This window comes from Nanorana parkeri, unplaced genomic scaffold, assembly GCF_000935625.1.
Source record: "Nanorana parkeri isolate BGI_ZX_2015 unplaced genomic scaffold, ASM93562v1 scaffold1207, whole genome shotgun sequence".
Lineage (NCBI taxonomy): Eukaryota > Metazoa > Chordata > Amphibia > Anura > Dicroglossidae > Nanorana > Nanorana parkeri.
Genome location: NW_017307475.1, coordinates 1,454 through 11,201, shown reverse-complemented (window position 1 = coordinate 11,201; position 9,748 = coordinate 1,454). Strand labels below are relative to the sequence as shown.

Here is a 9,748-nt window from a genome sequence, read left to right as displayed (position 1 = left end):
CTTGAGCCTGAAAAAGACTCTGTATCTGTGAATGAGTGACCAATTGCCCTACCTTCCACGGTACAGTGCCCAGTTGCCAAATGGCTAATCTCTATCCCTAAGGTCAGGGGAGAATAGCCCTCTAAGTTTTTAAGTCAAAACTAAACAGTAGTTTTTGGAGCAAATGAGAGCGGGGAGCATGGGAAGGATAGGATGTTTATATCCTATAGCATGGGAAGGATAAGTATAGGATGCGTACGTTACCTGCTATAAGTGAACCAGTTACTTTACCTGCTATGGGCACAGTATGGGTCCTTCTTTTTAAAGGGATTTGTAGTGTCGAAAGCGAGGATCTGCTAGTCCTAAAAATGACAGCTCTAGGGCCCTTGTCCTCCTTCTTTGACTAATTAATGAGCCGCTGACCCCAGAGCAAGCTTGCAACAAATCCTCTAATTTGCACATGTCTGTTCCTGAACAGTGAATTGCAAACCTGTTTCAACAAGCTTTTGTTGGCTTTAAACAGGTTGTGTATTCTCACTCAATGAAAATGCAGAAAACTGCTTGAAGTAAGTTAAATGTGGGTCGAATGCACCTATAAATACATTGTGAATGATCTCAGAAACATCTCAGACTGATGTCAGTGACCCAAACCTAAGCCCTGTCAATACAGGCACTAACCCTTTTGGGGCTCAGGATGACCATACTGGAGTCTGCAGCTTTAAACCCACATTGGCATACTTCCACCTTCATAGGCTCAATGTAGTTGTATATAGTTTACATTTCCCAACCAGTTGTTAACGGTCTTTTTCGTTTAAATGTCTTTCAGGGCTGACGTGGTGTTGGTACAACATTTTATGTTCACTTGAGCTTTGCCTGTGCAATAGAAGAATTAAGACAAAGTATATGAAGCTTCATTGGGGAACAAATGGGTTTCCTACAGGAATATGTACCAGTGAAAATGTGAAAGGTCCCTTTCCACTTAGCCCTCCTTTCTTTTACATTCTAGAACCTCTAATTGTGCATGGCACTTTTTTTATGCATGCCTTTTTTCCCCCTATTTTGCTGTCACGTTCTTACCAAGGCTTTTTCCATTTTGGAATGTTGGATGGTAATGTCACTTAAGCATTTCTTTAAATTCACAAGCTTCTCTGTTTTTCTCACTACACGACTACAGCTGTAGATCTTATGTTTCGGAGATTTGTTCTGAACTTTTACCAGCAGTTAGACCTTTCTGGGCTTCTATATAAAAAATGGAGGCAAAGAAAGAGATGGTTTTGCCCATAGATACCACTCATTTTTCTATTTAATTTTTCCCCCCAGTGTTTGCTGGTTTGAAAGTAAAAATTAGCATTGAGTTGACTTCTGTGGTCTGAACCTTAATTTTCCTGTCTCCTACTTTTTACTGTATGTTAGGCAGTCATTCTGTGCTGTTAAGCAGTGGTGGGACGAATAAAAGGAGCCAAGTTGAACATATGCCGAGTTTATCTATATGATGGTGTTGTGTTTGGTGCTGCACCTAAATGGGATTGTTATACCCATAACAATACACTGTCTTTGTAAATGCCCCATGTTTTATTCACAATTCTATTTTTATACAGAGTGAATTCTTCGGGCCATATTGATTTATACTACACTTGCAGATGTGGTCATAAATGTTTTTTCTTTGGTTGATGATATCATAGTTGCATACTGATATATACTTTGCTTTAGTCCAGGAGTGGGGAACCTCTGGCCCTCCAGCTGTAGTGAAACTACAAATCCCATGATGCCTCTGTCCCTGGGAGTCATGTCTATGGCTGAGGGAATCTTGCAATGCCTCATGGGATTTTGTCGTTTCACCACAGCTGGAGGGCTGAAGGTTCCCCACCCCTGCTTTAGTCCATTAAACCATTTTCTGTATTATCTGTATTGTATATGATTAAAGGTTTGTATTGTATGTTTCACATATTGATGTTTTGGTCTTTTCCGAAAAAAGCTTTTAAAGCTGAACTCCAGAAACATTGCTGAATGTTGGTGGAACGCTTATTTGACAAAAGATTTGTAATGCGGATCAGCCCCTCTTTTGTTCCGGGCACCCTGCCAGGTCAATGACCTCACCTTTCTCCACTGCCTGGGCTATAAGGAAGCATTGCCACACAAAAAAGGATCATTTTGTTCACTTAAATCTCCCCTTTCACCCTCTCACGGCAAGTTCCCAGTGTTAGACAGAACTGTACAGCCGAGTGGATCTTGAATGGCTCACACGGCCCTTCTTCTGAGCCCTGCAGTGCAGGTTACAGGAAGCTAAAATAAAGACAGGCTCCAGAACTTTAATTTTATTAAATCGTGATCTTTTTATAGCTACCTGGAGTTCAGCTATAAGCACATCTCTGCTTGCGTTGTTTTTTGTTCTTGATATGTACACTGTGTGTGCATTAACTGAAAGGAGGTCATCATTGACTTTTAATGCAATGTATATATTGGTACAAAATAAAGATTATTTTACTCAAAAAAGGTTGTTGTCATGTTGCATCTAGTAAGAAGGTGAAGAACTTTGTTATCCATGGAGAAGATCTGTAATGAGCACATAGTAGGATCAGGCCATGCTGTGTATGAGTGTGCTTTTGTTACATAGGGTTTTCTGAAAGCGTACCTAAACTCATAAACAAAAATTGAATATATTGCACCTTGCCAGTCCTTAAATGTGGTGGTCAATTTCTTTTTTTTTCCCCTGGAGATCCATCCAGTAACACACTTCCTGTGGCTCCACTTCATGGAGTATCAATGTAGCCAGCCTTAGACAGCAGCATTGTCGCCCTGTGGAGAGGGTCGTTTTAGATGGCACTGACTAAGAAATGAAAGAAGGAATGGACAAATTAAAAAGGAGCCAGCAGACTTTTGTTTTTGTTTTTTTTATTAGGGGATTACTGCATTCACAAATTCTCAAAAGTTGGGTGTCCTGTGCATCCATGGGCTACCTGGCTCTGGGGACTTGTCCAGCCCTGGTTTAAAGTTCAACTCCCATCTATAACTTTTAAAGTGACGCTAAACTCAGGAGTTAAATGTTAAAAATGCATTCAAGTACCCTAACTATTAACAAAAATGTATCTTATTTGTATATCGCTCAGCTGTAGATCCTCAAATCATCTCTGAATTGGTGCTGACACTGTCCTTCCTTCTGGAGGGTGGCTACGTTTGATTCCCATGGTCCCTGTGTGTGTGCTGTAAAGTAGTCACCGTTCTATGCTCACTCCTGTGATGAACTACAATCTCCATACAAATTGGTAATCTAAACATACTGTAAGATTGTGTTCCATAACGGGAGTGAGCTTGAAGTGGTGGCTACTTTACAACACACACACACTGATCATGGGAAATAAAAATAGCCCCCCTCCAGAAGGAAGGACAGTGTCGGCACAAATTCAGAGATGATTGGAGGATCTACAGCCGAGTGATACACAAGTAAGTTACATTTTTGTTAATTGTTCAGGTACTTGAATGCATTGTTAAGATTTAACGCTTGAGTATAGTGTCACTAGTAAGCAGTTAGAGAAACAATCCTTTTTTCATTAAATGAATAAAAGATGACCGCTGGAAGCACCTGTCAGTGTTAATGGTTTGTCTCCTCTTTATGCCCACTTTTGTTGGACATCTTGGTTTAATAAAAGTTGAAAAATAAGACTAAGGACTAGTTCACACCAGAACTGCACCACAACTGCGTGCATCTGCGCAGCTGCAGTACAATGCAGTGTGCTGCGGTTTTTCCACGATTTTGACATGATCCGATGCAGGTTTTTTTCTAAATGCAAATTAGACCATTATGTCACTTCCGTCTTCCTGTCTGAGCACTTCCAATTTTTTTTCCCATCGCGAATGCCTTCCGATGCGTTTAAATGCGTTTGTGATGCATTTTGACGCTTTCTGATGCAGCTAAAATAGGGCAAGCAGTATTTTTTTCTGACTGCACTGGTGTGAGCAGAGCACCAGAAATCCCATAAGAAAGCATTGTGATGTGTTTTTGATGCAACTGCCAAACTGAACAGACTGCATCTGGTGTGAACAACCCCTTACTTGCCAGATCACCAGGTAAAAAACAAGGAAAAAAGCCTAAAAAAACAAAACTAATGCAGGACTGGTAAACTGCAATATCTTCCCCCTTGCACTGGTTTACGGAATACATCATAAAGGATTTTGCTTTCCGGATTTTTGCTTAGAAAAGACCTAAATCTGCTATTTGTCTGGCTGTTATGCTAACCATAGCCCACTGACATGAGCACTTTCATCTCTTGTTCTACATACTACTTTCAGGTTTGTAGTTTAAACTATTTCAGAAAAGGGAAGGTGTGTGTGGGGGGTGTTGGCATGAAAACCAGACAGCTAGAATTTTCACAAAATTCCTTCATGGCAGGTTCCCTTTAAGCAAGGATGGATGAGGCTAATACAAAGTGCTCTCTAGCAGGTAATTAACCAGTCCCCACAATAACTAATGTATGAAAGATTAAGCATGACAGTCTGCTTTGACAGTCCCATAAAAAAAATACTTAAAAGGTAAACGCCACAATCACTCAAATATTCTATACACCATGCTTTCCATTAAAAAATGTAAATCCCTACATAATTTTTTCTTTTTTTAATCTGTATACATTTTGGCTTTTATTTACTAGTTCAGTTTTCTAATATACAAAAACAAATAAACATTTGGAATTTTTGCATGCGTCATGAGTTAAATTTAATGCATTAAAAAAGTTTAAGATCTTTAAGTAGATGTAAATCCAATTTGACTAACGTTTACTTTGCTAAAGCAAATAGAAAATTGAAAAAAATGCAGACATAAATTTCCAGAATAACCACTCTCCTCCTCCTCCTAGCAGAAAGGTGAAGCCAACAATCTAAACCAGATTCGAACAAAACAAGTTTACAGATAAACAGATAAATCCGACCAAACACACTTTATATATTTAAACCTACCACCATCATAGATCCAGGGGGGGGCACCTAAATTGCTTTAGATACAAAAAGAAAGCCTTGGTGGCTTGTTAAAACAAGCCACCTTCTGGCTTTTTCCACTCATATCCACACTGTACTTTACCCTCCTGGGCCCCCCCCCCCCTTCTAAAGTGGATCTAGGGCTGGGCTTTGAAAGCAACCATTTTCTCTATTTTCATTCTTTTCTCCACAATCACTCAAAGGTTGCCCATACCATTAACTTATGGCTACTCGCAGCCTCCACAGTGGTAGGTTCATCTATCCAACAAATGCAAAGATGTCTAATACTCCAAATTTGGCCAAAATAATTTTTTTGTTCTGTTGTTCCTACAAAGTACCACACTATAAGGGCTTGCCTCCATACTTCTTTTTTTTTTTTTCTTTTAGCTATTCTGGTAAACTTTCTTTTTTCTACTCCAAGAACCACATGACCAAGGTATACATTTGCTAAATTGCTAGCATTAGATCTGCACTTAAAAATCTAAAACTGGTTACATTTAACTGAAAGTACATCAAATCCAAATAAATGAACCAGGAAGCCAGTTTAACACAATAAAAAAAAATCTATATTTATCATGTTGTTGCTTGTTTGTTAAATATTTAGACTAGCATGTTTTTAATTGGCAAATTATTGTAATACAAATAAATAGATCTCGGACTATCCAGCATTTTTCAAACAACAGGATTTTACTAGACTTTAAGGATTCAGCATTATCCCATATAATACAGAAGGCCAGAATATTGGAAACGGCATATACCCACAGAGGGAGAATGTATTCAGGAAGTGAATCTAGAAAAACAAATGTAAACAATGTACCCTGCCTTTACATGGTAAGGTGTACATGCTCAGTAAACATTTTGGGATTTGATCAAATTCAAGATGTCCAAAGGTTGTAATTTTTTATACCGTTAACTGAAGAGCATTAAAAAGGGCTTTGCATGTAAAGGCGTGAGCCATGAGCTTTCCCTGTAAAGGCACTCCACCAAGTGCACAAAAACGGTAATATGTGAAAATGAAGCAAGCCCTCCCAAAACCCACATTTATCCAGGACACTTCTACAGAAAGATGTGTACTTTCCTCCTAATCTTTCTTAACTACATTATGGAATTATAATAAAAACATACAGCACTTTAAATAAATGGCTCACTCATTGTTCTACAACCTTGAGTATTTTGAAAGTTGTTCGATTTATTCAAATACGATATCAGTGAATAACTTTTGAATAACTTAGAGCTGTGTTGTAGAACTCAAAAAAGGGATAGTATGTGAGCCTACAAGTTAAAGTGCTGCATGCATGTTTTATATGAAATTTTCCATTGTGTTTATTATGTTTTGGAGAGTTCCCCTCGTAACAGCGATTAGAAGGAAGTGACGTCTCTCCCATGGAGGGGTATCCTGGGTAAATGTGAGTTTCGGAGGCGCTTGCTTCATTTTTGTGTACTGTATATGGTACAAAATATGGAGGGATAAGTGGAGAGCCAAGTTCTTGGGTTTTTCGTCTCTATTCTTTGTGTTTTAAAATGGAGGATGTAATAACGCCATTTGAGTGCGAATAGCTAACTATAACATGTTTGTTTCACTAATAGTATAAAATGAATATGCTCAGGAAAATGATGTGAAAGCTTTGTATATTTTGCATTTTCCAAGTGTTTTTTTTAATATAGTAATGAATTTAAAAATATTAAATAATAAAGAATATTAAATAATAATAATCTCCTCAACACAGTTTGCCTCCAGAGGCAATCGTCTGCAAGTACTCACAGCATGTCTGATTACATGCAAACTGTTCGCATGAGTCTCACAGAGCAATTCTTGTGACTTAACCACCCTGCCCCATTCGCATGTGTGAATGGGGCCTAAATATTTTGGTGAAAATAAAATAAGGAATGGGTAGCATTATAGTACAACTCAGCCTTTCCTAATCAGGGTGCCTTCTGCCTTCCTTGGGGTGCCTCAAAATTTTCACATAGCATCATGCCTTTTCATGGCGCAGGCACGTTTCTGATGTGAAGGGGGACTCAGATGTGAAGGGACCCTCTTGATGTCAATGGGGAACATCATGTTTTGTTTTTGTATAGGGTCCCCCCCTTAAAATCCATACCAGACCCTTAGCTGGGATAAGGATCTCGTAAGGATTTTAGAGAGGCCACACGTTTTACATTTATGTTGTATTTACCTTTTAGACTGTGGTGCTTTAAATTTTGCATACTTTTAAAGGGTGCCGTGATAAATAAAAAGTGAGAAATGCTGGTTTAATTTACTAATTCTGCAACCACTTCGTTGAAAACAGCCAACACTACAAATTAATTTTGGGCCTGCTGAGGTGTGGACATGCACTGTCATCGGCTGTGCCCTGCAACAACAAAAAAGGTAACAAAAGATAAAGTTACATACATATTGGTTCATACAGTAACAACATGCTAAAATAGAAACAAAAAAAAAAAAAACACTATATACTGTATCTATATTCTTTGATCAATTTAAAGTCAATCTTCAGAGCCAGTACAGGCACGGACACACTGAGACCCAACTACTGGAACCTTCAGTAGACATGCAGCAATATATTTAGATACATTATAACGGGGACATGCTTGGAGTATATCCAAATATTCAGAATCACAGAACACTAGATGCCTAAACAGCTTAGCCATCACATCAAATTTAGAACAAAAGCAATGGCATTGTTAACCGTTTAAAGTAAAATAAGGTTGTTCCTAACATAAAAATCCTAAACAGTGGAAGCAGGAACTAAACATATATACAATCATATTGTATTCTTAAAGATTTCATCTGAAAGGTAGTGAGCAAAGGAAAGAAATGGACTAGACAGAAAAGTGAGATGAGGGGAATGAGGTAGGAGGCAGAAAAGTGAGATGAGGGGAATGAGGTAGGAGGGAGAAAAGTGAGATGAGGGGAATGAGGTAGGAGGCAGAAAAGTGAGATGAGGGGAATGAGGTAGGAGGCAGGAAAGTGAGATGAGGGAAATGAGGTAAGAGGCAGAAAAGTGAGATGAGGAAAATGAGGCAGGAAGCAGAAAAGTGAGATGAGGTAGGAGGCAGGAAACTGAGATGAGGTAAGAGGCAGAAAAGTGATATGAGGTAGGAGGCAGGAAAGTGAGATGAGGTAGGAGGCAGGAAAGTGAGATGAGGGAAATGAGGTAGGGGGCAGAAAAGTGAGGCGAGGAAAATGAAGTAGGAGGCAGAAAAGTGAGACGAGGGAAATTAAGTAGGAGGCAGAAAAGTGAGATGAGGGAAATGAGGTAGGGGGCACAAAAGTGAGATGAGGGAAATGAGGTAGGAGGCAGAAAAGTGAGATGAGGGAAATTAAGTAGGAGGCAGAAAAGTGAGGTATATAAGGTAGGAAATGAAGGAGGAGGAACACGTTGGGAAGATAAGAAAATATATACACTGAGTGGCCAGATTATTATGACCATCCCATCAGTACTTCGTTGGGCCACCTTTTGCCTTCTAATATGATAGGATGAACTTCATCAGTAACGATACTTTGGTATGTTGTGCTATTCAGACGTTGTTCCGCGCGAATGAAAGGGCCCAAATCATGCCAGGAAAACATGCCCCAAACCATAACACTGCCCCCACCAGCTTGAAGGGTTGTACTCATGCATGTGGGGTGCATGCTTTCATGCTGTTCCCGCCAAATTCTCACTCTGACATCTGCATGATGCAACTGGAAACGTGATTCATCGGACCACATGACTTTTTTCCAATGCTCGACTGTCCAATCCTTGTGTTCCTGTGCGAATTGGAGACGTTTTATCTTGTTACCTGCAGACACCAAAGGTGTTCGGACAGGCCTTCGGCTTCCATATCCCACACGATGCAGTGTACGGCGAACAGTGCGTTCAGAGATCAATTGAGAGGATCCCTGATTAAGATCTGCAGTCATTTGATGCACTGTTGCCCTTCTGTTGTCTTGTACCAGTCTTGCCACTCTCCGTTCTGCCCTAACATTGACTAGTCGCTGACGGCCACAATTCGCACGTTCAGACCCAGATTTTCGGCTGACAGTCCGGTCTTTAAACACTTTAACAACAGCTGCTCTTGAACATTTAACGAATTCTGCTGTGTTGCTGATACTCGCTCCATGGCTCCGAGCACCAGCAATCATCCCACGTTCAAAGGCTGTTAAATCGCGTTGTTTACTCATATCTTCAGAAAAAAAATAACTTCTACTGTCGTGGTAAACATACCTGCTTCCCTATTTATAATGGTCTGGCCCTCTAGCAACTTCAGCGCAAAATTATAGCTAATTTGCCTACAAACGTCAGGTGGTCATAATAATCTGGCCACTCAGTGTATATTACTAGTTAATGGAGTCCAGTGCTGTCTTCCTTGCAGGCAAAGGTCTCTGCTTCCACTCAGCTCCCACACCACCATCTTCAAAGGAGATCCCTTGCATCCACAGATCTGCCATGGGTCTCTACTAGGTCCCATAGACTTGGCAGAGGACAGTGGCATGGCTGCACATGCGAAGAGAAAACTTAGATCTCCCTGGCCGAAACCGACAGCATGTCTGCACATGCTTGGGATCTCCTAACTGAAACACTGCATGACATTAGACATTTGCATTGGGATTCAGACAAACCTGCAAATCAACAAGATTCAGTTGATTTGGCGGTTCGTCCGAAATAATAAATTTATCATATGGCCGAATATACGAAAACTATATTCGGGCATACATACATTTGTTTGCAGAACAGACGACGGCCATATCGGCCACCGACACCTTCTACACCTGCCCGCCACCATCTTGGAGGCAGAGCGCATGGTGTCACATAACGCC

At 40.1% G+C, this 9,748-nt stretch overlaps 1 protein-coding gene across 1 annotated transcript in view; it reads left to right on the top strand.

Annotated features, from left to right (window-relative positions):
- LOC108796989 (CDC42 small effector protein 2-C) overlaps positions 1 to 7,139 on the top strand; it is a 16,499-nt gene extending 9,360 nt beyond the window's left edge. Inside the window, exons 4-5 of the mRNA XM_018568557.1 lie at positions 806 to 815; positions 7,129 to 7,139. The gene's annotated coding sequence lies outside the window, so the exon portion shown is untranslated. The remainder of the gene's footprint in view (positions 1 to 805; positions 816 to 7,128) is intronic.
- The last annotated feature ends 2,609 nt before the right edge of the window (positions 7,140 to 9,748 follow it).